Source organism: Cervus canadensis, chromosome 28, assembly GCF_019320065.1.
Source record: "Cervus canadensis isolate Bull #8, Minnesota chromosome 28, ASM1932006v1, whole genome shotgun sequence".
Classification (NCBI taxonomy): domain Eukaryota; kingdom Metazoa; phylum Chordata; class Mammalia; order Artiodactyla; family Cervidae; genus Cervus; species Cervus canadensis.
In genome coordinates this window covers 4,281,506-4,296,052 of record NC_057413.1, presented here as the reverse complement: position 1 = coordinate 4,296,052, position 14,547 = coordinate 4,281,506, and the positions used below count along the sequence as shown (strand labels likewise).

At 47.5% G+C, this 14,547-nt stretch overlaps 1 long non-coding RNA gene across 2 annotated transcripts; it reads left to right on the top strand.

Moving 5' to 3' along the window:
- Nucleotides 1–7,415: 7,415 nt before the first annotated feature.
- LOC122429734 lies at nucleotides 7,416–13,879 on the top strand. 2 transcript variants are annotated; one of them, XR_006266118.1, is made up of 3 exons: nucleotides 7,416–7,634; nucleotides 8,463–8,589; nucleotides 12,267–13,879. It is a non-coding gene; the product is annotated as an uncharacterized LOC122429734 (long non-coding RNA). The 2 variants fall into 2 exon arrangements; XR_006266117.1 differs by having other exon boundaries at nucleotides 10,916–13,879.
- Nucleotides 13,880–14,547: the final 668 nt, after the last annotated feature.

Below are 14,547 nucleotides of genomic sequence, written 5' to 3'. Positions count from 1 at the left end.
TTGAATTTGCTTCAATATTGCCTCTGTTTATGTCTTGGTTTCTTGGCCACGAGGCTTATTGTGCCATCTTAGCTCCCCAACCAGGGATTGAACTCACACCCGCTGCACTGGAGGTGACGTCTTAACCACTGGACGGCCAGGGAAGTCTCATCCAAGTATTACTTTTTTCATGAGATAAAGGAACACAGCCTCCTTTTTAAAAATGTAATTGCTCTCAAGCTTGGGGCAGTGATGGTCCAAGGCACTCCTGTACCTGTTGGCACGCGGTCAGGAACAGCAGGTTTGTCCTGCTTTATGAAGATCCAGCAGGTCTGGTGCTTTCATAAGCAGCTGGGGATTTGGCAGTCCTGGGGATGTGCTTGCCAGGCTCAGCAAAGTTGGTATCAGACGCGTGACCGATGAACATGAAGCTCCTATAACTAGGCCATCCATCCATTTGCTGCCAATTCTGACATGGGGATAAATGAAGCACTTTTTTTTTTTTGATGTGGACCATTTTTTAAGTCTTTATTGAATTCATTACAATATAGTTTCTCTTTCATGTTTTAGTTTTTTGGCTGCCAGGCATGTGGGATCTTAGCCTCCAGACCAGGGATGGGATCAAACCCCTTGCACTGAAAGGCCAAGTCTTAACTGCTGCACCACCAGGCAAGTCCCTGAATTAAGCATCCTTCATGCTGGGCAGCCATCATTTGTTTGATAATGTTAAATATGTGGGGATGTGAGGGGAAGATCGCTTAGAAAGATTCACACTCTGGCTTTCCCGGGCACTGGCCGTGACTGAGTTGGCCACAACGTTTGTAAATCAGATGCAAATAGCACGTGGTTTGAAAGTCAGAAGATGCAAATGACACTGGGATGAGATTTTAGAGAAATTCTACGGTTGAGCTTCTGTGTTTGGTTTACCTGCTAAGCCCCATGAATAAAAGGGGCCAACGGAGGTGTCCAAGTAAAACCTCAAATGTAAGGTCTCTTCCCTCGGATACCTCCAAATCTTCAGCACCATCTACAGACTCCTTTTAAAAAACCTAAATACTCAGTCTCCTCACCTGTCCATTGCCTCCGCCTCGTTCCTGAATGTTCTCGCCTCTGCTATTGCTTCGCACAGATATTCTTCATTCGGTACTTTTCTGAAATGAAATTCCTGCTCCTAATATTCTCCAACCCGAATACCCGTCAATATCCACCCCATTTCACTGCCATCAGAAAACAACACAATCAGGAGGTTTTCTTTTCTTCCTAACTTAAATGCCGTCTGTTATAAGAGGAAAGGTAAACAGCTTGCCCTCCAAAAGCACGAGGATACACGAGGTTTTCACACGTTTGTTGAAGGAATGAATTTCCTCTCAAAGAAGAACGGAGGCAGTTTAGAATGATAACATACTTGAGTTTACATGGATTCATTTTCAAAGCCTCTGAGACTTGCAGCTCCAGATGGGATCCCCAGAACTGCAGAATGGACCTCTCCCGAGAATTTCTTAAAAATGTGGCACCGTGGCCTCCTGCTTCCTCCCTCTGCTCCCTCCCCTTACACACACCCCGCTGAACCAGTTTTAATGAAAGTTCTAATTAAAATCTACAGGCAACTATCATGTCATTCAAGTTTGAGAAAAAATTGTCTAGAGCATTGTCTCCCAGCCGTGGCTGCAGGTTGGAATTGATAGGGACTCCAGAATACAGATTCCCCAGGTTCGAGCCCCCAAGAGTCTGATGTTATCAGTCTGGGATTTAGGATTCTTAAAAATGCCCGCAGTGTGCAGCCAGGGGTAAAAACCACTCCCTCAGCATCCTTGCCAGAGCGCATTAACACTCTTGCAGGACGTTGTCCGTCAGCGTCTCTCCTACCCAGTGACTTGTCCATTTTCACTACCCAGCCTTCCCGTATCATATTGCTTCTCCTCTTCCAAGAAGTACCTCCTAGCTTTATTTGCCCATAAATGTTTACTGAGCACCTGGAATTTGCATAAACACAAAACCTGTTCTTAAACTTCCTTTTGCAGTAAATTATCTAAATACTCTTTCTCAGGCTCTTTTTTTGTGAATCCTCTTTTCTAATTTTGTAAGCATTCATTGTTGCCACTATCACGATGGCTTATTATTTTCTGAGAGAGGGAAAGAAAATTAATTACCTTTTGCCCAGTTTTAAAACTACTTGAGCATATACACACTACAAAATCAGCAGATAATGAGCAGACTCGCTATTCTATAATAGCTATTAAGAGAGAAGAACATGAAAAATTACATATATATATATATATAACTGAATCACTATGCTATATACCTGAAGCTACCAACATTGTAACTCAACTATCAATAAATCAATAAAAAATCAAGTAAAAATCAATAAAGTAAAAGTCAATAAAATCAAGTAAAATAAAAGGAACAGGACTTCCCTGGTGGTCCAGTGGTTAAGAATCTACCTGGCAGGGCAGAGGACATGGGTTTGATCCCTGGCCTGGGAAGATTCCACATGCCTCGGAGCACCTCAGCCCCTGTGCCCCAACTACTGAACCCGTGGTCTGGAGCCCTTGCTCTGCAATAAGAGAAGCCCCTGCAGTGAGAATCCCGAGCACCCCAACGAGAGAGGCTCTCCCGCGCGCCACACCCAGAGAAAGCCCACACAAAAGCAGTGAAGACCCAGCTCAGCCAAATCAATAAATTACATTTTAAAAAATAAAATGGGGTTAGAAAAAAAAAAACCAATTTAAGAATTGTTTTGAACCAGAGAGACATCAAAAACTGATTATATTTAAAAGCAAATCACTTCTGTTCCCCAGCCTTTATAAAGGTATCATTGTCCTGCCTTCAGATCCCGTCTATAACAGCTAACTCTTGTAGAGGCCTTGCGCTGGCCATGGCGCTGGGCTCAGCGCATTCCTGTGTTAGCTGTCTCACTTAATCTACCCAACAGCCCTATGAGACACATTCTGTTGTGGCTTTTTTGTTTGTTTTGCTTTTGGGGGCTTTGCTCTTTGTTTTGACACCCCATGCAGCCTGCAGGGTCTTGGTTCCCCGACCCCTGCAGTGGAAGTGTGGAGTCCTATCCACTGGACTTCCAAGGAAGTCCTGAGGAACATCTTATTGTTATCCCTATTTTTTGACGTGAAAATAGTGGCCCAGAAAAGTTCAGTAACTTGCCCAGCGACACCCAGCTTGTCTTCTGACAACAGCATAGAAACCCAGGCAGTCAGACTGAGGACCTGCCTCTGATTTGCTGTTTGTTCTGTCGAAGGTGGTGTTTGGGGGGACGTGTGAAGACATGTCTTCGCATTCCACCCCACGGGGGAGCCTCATATTCTGTCATCATTTTCCACGATGTTTTAGTTCATCTTTTTCCGAACCTTTTTCACACTTTAATCTGTGGCTTATAAAGCAGTTTCCCAGGTATAACTCACTGTGAAGCTTAAAAGGCTTTCATGTTTGGACAAATTTCTTTTGAAGGTTGAGCAAGATAAGAAACAAGTTCTGACTAATACAATGAAAGTCTAAATAAAGAAGCCCTGAATAGTTTATAAAGAAAATTTCCCCTCCTAACCAAATGCAGTTTTAAATGTTAATATCTCTATTGAAGAATAAAAGATAAATCAATGTAATACATAGCCTCTGGTCAGCAGTGTGTGTGTGTGTGTGTGTGTGTGTGCGTGTGTGTGTTAAGAAAAAGGTGAGAACTTTTAAAAACACCAAATTGTATAAAAAAGGCATTCTTTGTCTCTGGGCCTCCTCTATAACCATTGAATTTTTTTTTCTTCTTTTTTTGCCTGCACCTCCTGACTTTCGGAATGTTAGTTTCCCCAGCAGGGATGGAAGCCAGGCCCTCAGCAATGAAATGTCAGAGTCCTAACAGCTGATCTGGGATGGAATGCCCTTTAACCATCCAATTTTAATAGCTCTTTTCTATCCTCCTCTCAGCTAGGAAATGATTTCTTTTAATCCCTTCTGGCTGTTGCAGAGCAGGATTTCCCAACCTGGGACCTGCTGACAATGTAGTGTGGAGAAGCCTCAACACTGTATGGTTTTCAGCAGCATCTCTAGTCAACCAGGGATACTCACAGGAAAGATTAATGCTGACGCTGGGGCCCCAGGCCTTTGGCCACCTGATGCGAAGAGCCGACCCATTGGAAAAGACCCTGATGCTGGGAAAGACGGAGGGCAGGAGGAGAAGGGGATGACAGAGCATGAAGCGGTTGGACAGAATCACCGACTCAATGGGGGCTTCCTGGCTTCGTCGGTTAAAGCGCCTGTCTGGTAAACAGGAGATCCTGGGTTTGAATTCCAGCGAGGCCTTTCTCTTGGGCTTCCCTGATGGCTCAGAGGGTAAAGTGTCTGCCGGCAATGCAGGAGCCCTGGGTTCGATCCCGGGGTGGCGGGGGTGGGGTGGGGTGGGGAAGATCCCCTGGAGAAGGAAATGGCAACCCACTCAAGTACTCTTGCCTGTAAATTCCCATGGACGAAGGAGCCCAGTAGGCTACAGTCCATGAGGTTGAAAGGAGTCAGACACGACTGAGCACCTTCACTTCTCATCTCGTCATCAGTGGACATGAGTTTCAGCGAACCCCGGGAGATAATGAAGGACAGGGGAGCCTGGCGTGCTGCAGCCCATGGGGTTGCAAAGAGTCGGACACAACTTAGTGACTGAACAGCAACAGACTGGTCTACCCACTAGATGCCGGGGCACCCCCACCCGGGGGCACCCCCATCCTCCCCTAGACCCCCAAGACCCTGTCACCCTCACCACTGACACCAACTGTGACAGACAAAAATGACTTCAGATCTGGCTGCGTGTCCCCTGGAGGTGCAGAGCAGAAGGAGAGAGTCCCCACATAACATGCCCCCCGAGCCCAAGTAAGAACCACTGTTCCGGAAATAGTTACTGGAATTGCAAAATCACACATGCACGTGTTCATACTTCAGCCCAAATACTGTCTCAAAAACCTCGGGTGCACAGGCACATCTCCTCAGCATCTTCCCTGCTCTTCTCCTTGTCTGACTTTCTTGGGCCTCCAGCACCAGAGAGCACATGAAGGCCTTAGGGGCTCCGAGAGTGTGATTCTGGGGGCTAGGGGCTGGGTGGGGTTCTGCCCTTGTGGCCACCGTAACTGCACACCGGCTCATTCTTGCAGGCCTCGCTCTGAGACTTACGCGGACGGCGCCTTAACCCGTCCGACACGACTCCAGCTGTTCCTCCTAGAAAACGAATGTCCAGTGGGGTCCATAATCGCAAGGCTTCTCTCTGCCTTACACACATGTACCTAAGGGTAAAGCAAGACTCTGATACATCAGCAGAGAAGACAGAATACATGCAATAAACGCGCTGACTAGAGACGTTGGCTCGTCTGTACTCCACGTGCGTCTTTGTGGTGCGTGTATTCAGAGGTGTACATAGATGTGGTGGGAGTTTATTGTTTTCTTTGGGGGATCAAACTCAAAAGGACACGTTAAACAAGACTGCCCATGGCCAGCTTCTCACTGACCTTCAGCCACGATGCCCGAAGCCTCAACAGGACAATAGCCACTGCTACTGAGCCTCTAGGGTCGGCCAAGCTCTGTGCGAAGAGCCCCGCCTGAGTGTCTCACTCAGACCTTGAAACAGCCCATTCCACAGATGGCAAAAACCTCATGCTCGTTGAGTAATCTGACCAAGCTCATCTTTCTGGCAAACCTTGAAACAGGGATTCAAATCCTGAAGGTTTGTCCCCAAGGTGTGTGTGTATAGATTAATGATGGTAGAATACACGTATCATCAAGTCGCCCATTGCACCCATCCTTAGGTGTACAGTTCAGTGGCATTGAGCACATTCACGTTGGTATGCAGCCATCATCTCCAGAACTTTTCATCTTCCCAAACTGAAACTCTGTCCCACCAAACACCAACTCCCCATTTCCCCTCCCCCAGCCCTTCTACTTTCTGTCTCTATGAATATGACTACCCTGAGTACTTCATACAAATGGAATTGTGCAGTATTTATCTTTTTGCGACTGGCTTATTTCACTTCGAAGAATGTCTTCAAGGCCCATCTATGTCATGGCATATGTCAGAATATTCTCCCTTTTTAAGGCAAATAATATCCCATGGTGCCTCCCCAGGTGGCTAAGTAGTAAAGAATCTACCTGCCAATGCAGAAGACGTGGGTTTGATCCTTGGGTCGGAAAGATCCCCTGGACAAGTAAATGGCAACCCACTCCAGGATTCTTGACTGAGAAATTCCACGGACAGAGGAGCCTGGCAGGCTACAGTCCATGGGGGTCTCAAAGAGTCAGACACAGCTGAGCAACTGAGTACACACAAAATATTCCACTGTATGTACAGACTACATGTTGTTTATCCATTCACCTATTAATACACGGGATATATCTAGTTTCTGACTACTGTGAAAAATGCTACTATGATCATGGGTGTACAAGCATCTCTTTAAGATCCTGCTTTATTTTGGAGTATATATCCAGCAGTGGAATTGCTGGGTCATATGATAATTCCATGCTTAATTTTTTGAGGAACTGTCAAAGTATTTTCCACAGGGGCTGAATCATTTTACACTCCCACCACCAAGGCAAGAGGGTTCCAATCTGTCCACATGCCGGTCCCACTTGCTTTCAAGGTTGGGAGGGTTTTTTTTTTAATAGCAGCCACCCCTCAGGTTTTCAAAATTAATTATATAGCAAGCCTTTCCCTTCCAGAACTTTTCTTCTTAAGTCAGTAGCAGCTGTGCTCATGAGTACACACAATGGAAAGATCTTGATCACAGTGCAGGAACTTGTGAGGCTTCACACCCATTCCCCTCCTCTCTGCACTCAACTTGGTTTCTTTAGGTTGCCAGGATGGATCATATAAAACCTCACCATCGCTCTAGCTCCCAGCTTCCTTGATGTCAAGGTCTGCTTTTTTTTTTCCTCTCTCTTCTACACTCTCAGGCATCTCTGCAAATGAAGTTGCTCAGTCGTGTCCAACTTTTTTCAACCCCATGGACTGTAGCCTATCAGGCTCCTCTGTCCATGGAATTTTCCAAGCAAGAGTATGGAGCAGGTTGCCATTTCCTTCTCCAGGAACTCTTCCCTACCCAGGGATTGAACCTGGGTCTCCCGAGCACTTAGGAAACATTTAGAAAAGAAAGTAAATTGTGTTTCCAGAGAGGTCAGCCTGTTTTGACTCCATTCACTTTAATGGGAATGCTCTTTTCAGGAGACCTGTTGCAACTTGATCGAGGGAGCCTGGTGCAGGCACATCCCCCACCTGGCATTCGGAACCTGGGCACAAGGCGTGGCTGCCCCTGCAGAAAGCCGGGGGTGAGTCAGGCCGGGCACCTCCCCGCAGGGCCCCACCCTGGGCGTGCCGCTTTCCCCTCCGTCTGCTTCAGCCTCTCAGGCCTTCCCTGCTTCCAGCCTCCCTGGGAAGCTGGGGCTGGAATTATGTGGTGATGAGTCACGGCCCCCTGGAGCCCTGAAGGTGAGCCAGCCGCAGCTCCACCAGGACTCCGGGAGCATCCGGACCTGGGCTCCGGGCTCAGAAGCCATGACAGTCTCAGAGCAAGCTCTAGTCCAAAGGCCTGCTGGACAGAGCTGCCCCTCTCGGAGGGAGGGCCTCTCCCGACCTGGAGCGAGGCCAGCTGTAATCAGGATGCCGAAGGACTGTGTGCTCGGTGAGGGCGGTCAGCTGGGTTTGGGCAAATGCTGACGCGTTAAAGTTGCCTGTTGGTTGGTGGGAATGCAAACTGGTGCAGCCATTGTGGGCAGCAGCCTGGAGGTACCGTAAAAACCAAAGTCAGCTTATGCTCATATGCTCTGGCAATCCCGCTCCTGGGCATATATCCAGACTAAACTATAATTAAAAAAAAAATGCACCCCTATGTTTATCGCAGCTCTGTTTACAATAGTCAAGATATGAAGACAACCTAAATGCCCATAGACAGATGAATGAGTAAAAAAAGATGTAGTACATATACACAATGGAATAACAGCCTTAAAAAGAATGAAATAATGCTATTTGCCATGGACTTAGAGATGATCATACCAAGCAAAATAAGTCAGACAAAGACAAGTACCATTTGATATCCTTTATATGTGGAATCTAAAAAAATGATACAAATGAACTTATGTACAGAACAAAAAGATGCACAGACACAGAAAACAGATTTATGGTTACCAAGGAGGAAAGGCAGGGCTGAGGGAGGAAGGATAAATTAGGAGCTTGGTATTAACAGATACACATTACTGTATAAAACAGATCAACAGCAAGGAGCTGCTCTATAGCACAGGGGACGACACTCAATCTCGCAATCACCTATAATGGAAACGAAGCTGAAAATGAATATGTATTTGTAGGTGTAATTGCATCACTTTGCTGTATACCTGAATCACTGTAAACCAACTATACTTCAATAAGCTAAGTTAAACTAAGACAAAATAAGTTGTATGTACTATACGATAAAAATAAATTTAAAACAAAAAAATTATGTGGTTTGTTTAAGCAATAGCACAGAGGTCAGCAATGTGGATGGACCTGGAGATCATCAAACTAAGGGAACTTCGAGAAAAAGAAGTCCCATGTGATAAGAGAAGTGGGATCTAAAACTGGATACAAGCGACAGAAGCGTGGTGAGCAGGGGAGAGGACGAGCCTGGGGGGCAGCTGGGAGGAGCTCTGAGGCCGTGGGAAGGAGTGTGTGCGTCACTGCGGGCGTAAGGGGGACTGAAGGAGACACTGTGAGTGATGTTTTACAAACAGTCAGACACAGAAGGCTGCATGTTGTGTGACTTCAGGTACAGGAAACGTTGATCGCGGGCAGAACACTTCCAGGCAACGCTGGCCCTCGGTTTTCTCAACTATAAGATGAGGTTAGATCAACTGACCTCCACGGTTACACTTAGTTCTGACTCTTGATTCCTTATTAATAAAATGACTGGACAGAAGAGAACCCATGTAACCGGGGCGGGGCGGGGGGGGGTGGGGGGGCGGGGCTGGTGATCCCTCCGTTTCAGCAGTGCTGAGATAGAATGAGGATAAACCTGGAGGTTTGAATTCTTCTGTTAGTTTGAGCATTTACCTTGGGAATGATCTTCTTGTTTAGTCGCTAAGTCGTGTGTGTGTGTGCGAGCACATGTGTGTTCAGTCACTCAGTCATGTCCAACTCTTTCTCCACCCCATGAACCAGAGGCCAGGTTCCTCGGCCCATGGGATTTCCCAGGAAAGAATACTGCAGTGGGTTACCGTGTCCTCCTCCAGGGCATCTTCCCAATCCAGAGGTCAAATCTGATCCCTGGGAATGATCTTAGTGAAAGTGAGTGAAGTCAGTCAGCCGTGTCCAACTCTTTGTGACCCCATGGACACCAGGCTCCTCCGTCCATGGGATTTTCTAGGCAGGAGTACTAGAGTGGGTTGCCATTTCCTTCTCTAGGGGATCTTCCTGACCCAGGGATCGAACCCAGGTCTCCCGCATTGTAGACAGATGCTTCACCATCTGAGCCAACCCTAGGGGTCATTAAATCCTACAGGCCTCTGTTTTTGCATTTCTAAAACCTGGCAGTTCTAGTAGGTGGCGCCTGTGGTCCTTCCCACAGAAAGTGTGAGTTCCAGGGACTGCCTTGGTGGTCCAGTGGCTAAGACGCTGCACTCCCAATGCAGGGACCTGGGTTCAACCCCTGGTCAGGGAACTAGATCCCACATGCTACAACTGAAAGATCCCACTTGCCACAGCTAAGACCCGATGCAGCCAAATAAATAAATGAATAAATATTTTTAAAAACATTAATATTTTTAAAAGATATGTATATATTTAAAAATATACCTTGATTCATGGACCTAACATTAGGGGCTCCCCTGATGAGTCAGACAGTAAAGAATCTGCCTGCACTGTGGGAAACCTGGGTTCGATCCCTGGGTGGGGAAGATCCCCTGGAGAAGGGCATGGCAACCCACTCCAGTATTCTTTCCTGGAGAATCCCATGGACAGAGGAGCCTGGCGGGCTACAGTCCCTGCAGTTGCAAAGAGTCGAACACGACTGAGTGATTAACATCTATTTTTTAAAAAGACTTTATGGATTTAGAAGGGGCACAAATCAGCCACCACTCTGGCTACACCTGAGGTGTGATGAATGGTGAGAAAACAGTTGAAGAACCAAATGAGTGAGGCAAATGCAGTTGCTCTGTTTGCGGGGAGTTCTGGGACGCTCACTGCAGGAGAGAGACCTCCCGCTCCAGCACTAAGATGCTGGTGCGAAGGGACGCCCTGTGGGCGATGCTGCTTCAGGCTCAGCAGATGGCGTGGGGCTGCCCGTGGGCTGGCGCAGAGGTGAGGCTGGAGGCAGGGAGGTCAGATGAGAGGCTGATGCAGTCATTCCAGGTGCGGGGTGACGGGGGCCTTGACCAGGGTGGAGGCCACAGAATAAAAGCAGGAGACGAAGGGGTGTGCCTCGTGGTTGTTCCGGGCACCTGCCCCAGCCGAAGCCTCTCTGGGGACCACATTCCAGCTCCAACTGGAGAACAGTGAGTCCTCTGGAAACGGGAAAGGCGGTGCTCACCAAAGCTGCGTGCGCGCATGCGTGCTAGGTCTCGTCAGGAGTGTCTGACTCTTTGTGACCCTGTGTGCTACAGCCCACCATGCTCCTCCTCTGTCCAAGGGATTCTCCAGGCAAGAATACTGGAGGGGGCTGCCATGCTCTCCTCCAGGGCATCTTCCCGACCAGGGTTGGAACCCGCGTCTCACGTCTCCTGCACGGACGGGCAGGTGGGCTGTTTACCACTAGTGCCACCTGGGAAGCTGTGTAAGGGGGGCATGTAGGTCCACGGACATCAGTGATTCCAGACAATCCCTTTTGCTTCAAGGCTCTTTCAACTCAGCCCCATCCTGGCTCTGTAGCTGGGTCCTCTCTTCTCTCCCAGATACGTGAGTTACCCCAAAACAGATTCTTCTTGGTTCACACAGGCGTTAAACTCACTCCCACTGAGTCTTGGAGGATGAGACAGTTGTATGGCATTGTTAACTCAATGGATACAAGTTGGAGCAAATTCCGGAAGACGGTGAAGGACGGGGAAGCCTGGCGTGCTGCAGTCCCTGAGGTCTCAAAGGGTCGGACATGACTTAGCGACTGAACGACAATCCCTCATCACACCATTTATACACCTACCAGGCTGCCTCTCTCCTCTTCCCTGTTTGTGGAAATCCTGTCCATCTTTGAAGCCCCGGGTTACACACAGCCTTGTCCACACAGCCCTCGGTGACTGCTACTTTTCAGGTAGCACTCTGCCCTTGATGCTTACAGAGTTTCTGCTGAGGGTGGTGAAAGAGCTTTGAAAACAGCAGTGATCCTTGTTCAACATAGAGAATGTACTTAATGCAACTGACCTGTATGCTTAAAATGATTTAACATGGCAAATTTTCTGGTAAATATATTTGACACCAACACATTTTTTAAAATAAAAGAAGAGTTGGCAGGGTTTCCCTGGTGGCTCAGTGGTAAAGAGTCCGCCTGCCAATGCAGGAGACACAGGTTTGATCCCTGGTCCGGGAAGATCCCACGTGCCATAGGGCAGCTAAGCCCGTGAGCCACAGATACTGAGCGCACACACCATAGAACCCAGACTCCACCAAAAAAGTCACCACTGTGAGAAGCCCGTGCATCACAGCATAGAGTAACCTGCACTCACCGCAACCGGAGAACGCCTGCTCACAGCAATGAAGACCCAGCACAGCCAACACTAAATAAATAAACCGATATTTTTAAAAAACAAGAGAGAGAGAAAGCTACATAGAGTTGTGCTACCTCTGCACAGGGATCTGATTTCAAACCCTCCTCCTCTTCTGGGATTCACCATCTGTACGTAGGAAATGGCAACCCACTTCAGTACTCTTGCCTGGGACAGAGGAGCCTGGCGGCTTAGAGTCCATGAGGTCGTAAAGAGTCGGACAGGACTGAGCGACTGAGCTCGCACCAGGACAGCACTGCCTGCACCCTCGTCTGCCCCCTGCCCCCGACACTGGTCTGGGGCTGCCGTTTTCTGACCCATCTCTAGAAAAGCATGAGTATTGAGGTGATGTACAAGGCAGTGCTTGGCACACTGTAGATGCTCAAAATGTGTCTGTGAAATACAGAGAATTCCAGCTCCCTGTGAGACGGACAAAGAAGTGTGAAGAGGGGATGGTGAGGAGGAAAGAAAATGGCATCCCAGATACTGAAGTTTACATTCAGCTTTCAAAGAGAGACACATTTAAAAGAGAGCATGTATGGCCCTTATGTACTTCCAGCCTCTTGGAATATCTCTGTGGTTTTATTTAGATGATGCTAAACCTTCGACTGGATCAGGAAGCTGATTTTCAGGGATCTGTATGATTGAATTTAAGAGTGAGCTGCCTGCAAATCAGACATGTCCTTGAATATTTAAACCTCCTAAGTGATAAAGGTCCTCCTGAAAAGCACAAATGAAAAATGAAAAGAGAGCCTTTCGTGTGAGTATGAAAATAGACACACATCCTTCTGCATAAGTGACGTTTGGTTAGATTTCATGTGGTGTAGATTTCATTACTTTGCTTGATTTTCCTTTATTTTGTTTGATTTGGTTTATCTGGCCACTCTGCACAGCATGCAGGATCTTAGTTTCCTGACCAGGGATCAAAACCATGCCCCCAGAAGTGGAAGCGCAGAGTCTTAACCACTGGACCACCAGGGAAGTCTCGATGGTCCTTTATTATGGTTTCTCTGTTCTACTTGGAATATACTCCGCAGAAACGTTGCACAACTGGCCCTAAAGATGACTTGCTAAGAGGCAGCTTTTGTAGGTAGGTAGATTCTATTAGCATCACGTCTTTAATTACACAACATATTATATACTTCACACATGTAATTATTCATTTATGGCATTATGCCATCCTATAGATAAACAAAGACTTTGAGAACATTTACTAGCTTTTCTGGGAGTGTCCCCAAAAGGGTGTAATTTCCATTCTAACCAATAACTAAGATGGAAACAACCCCAGGAGAAGATCATTAACCTGTTGGAGTAAAAGAAGTTCAGGAATTCCCCTCATTAATTTTTTTTGTCTTTCAGTGTAAAATTGCAGAAATGTTGATCACACTCACATGAACAAAGGACAGTCCTGTGTTGGAAAAACAAATATAAACAATAAAGGATACAATCCTGTATTCAAGGAGCTCATAAGATAGCATGGGAGACTGGCATTTATGTAGGCCATTAAAATATTAAAGTCTGATAAAGACACAAAAAGAAGAGAGGGGTTGAAGGATGGTGATGGTCTTCATGGGGGTTGGAAAAATCAAAACCAAATACTGAAGAATGAATAGGCATTTTCATGGCTTACAAAAGTCAAGCAAACACTCCAGAAAGAGCAAAAAGCATGTGCAAAGAAACCCAAAACAGAATGAGGAGTAGTGGGCTTGGGACAACTCTGTAGATCTATCTTGCTATGAAGGTGAGTGCGAATTCATGGCAGGTGAGACTGAAAATACACGATAGGGCCAGGGCTTTCTATATTTTATCATCAAACGTAATAACAGGTAATTCATCTTCATCTTTACATACACAACGTTAAGTTGAGTTATTGGATTGTAAAAGACAATAGCGTTCGAATGAGCGGTCCCAAGAGGAACTGAACTGAGACTTTTAATGCTCAGGGATACTCTTCAGAGAACCAGTAGTATCAAAATAAGAGTCTCTCAGGACTCCCCCTGGTGGTCCAGTGGCTAAGACTCCCTGCTTTCAATGCAGAGGAACCCGGGTTCGATCCCTGCTCAGGGAACTAGATTCCGCATGCCGCAACTAAAAGTTCACCAGCTGCAACCAAAAATCCTGCAGGCCACAACAAAGACCAAAGATCCTGCGGGCCCCAACTAAGACCTGGCACCACCAAATAAATTAATTAATAATTGATCATTTAAAACAAGAGTCTCTCTTGCCACTCCCCCAGCCCCAACTTAAAAGCTCTGTTTGTCACAAGTAAGCCAGGCAGAAGAGGGCCAGTCAGAGGTGGAGCTGAAAGACCCTGGGCCCTGCTGTGGGCGGCTGGTGTCCTGGGTCTAGAAGGAGAAGATGTGGAAGCAGTGTGTGGCAGGTAGGACGTGCCCCTTGGTAAAGCAGTCTGGAGGACGGGCAGTTCTTAGACCAGAGTCCAGGCCCCTGCAGGGGGGATGGCTCCCCGCCTCCAAGGAGCTGCTGCTGGCAATGCTCTTCGCACCCCTGACCACCTCCCCGCCTTGGAATCTATCAATACTCCCTCTCCTGACGCCTTCTGCTATCTCTGCTACTCAAGGCGGCACAGAGCTGAGACCACCCAGAGCTGCCCCGGGTTGATGGGGGCCACACGGGGTGGGGGCGGGGCACTCTGCCTCTCACTTCCTATTTCCCTCTGATCAAAACGTGGCAGACTTCCCTGCTGGTCCAGCAGTTAAGATGCCTGATCCCGGAAGATCCCACAGGCTGCGCAGCAAGTAAGCCTGTGTGTTGCGAGCACTGAGCCCCGCGCCATACAGACCGTGCTCTGGAACAAGAGAAGCCACTGCCGGGAGAATCCCGCCCGCCACAGCTAAAGATACACGGATGTCC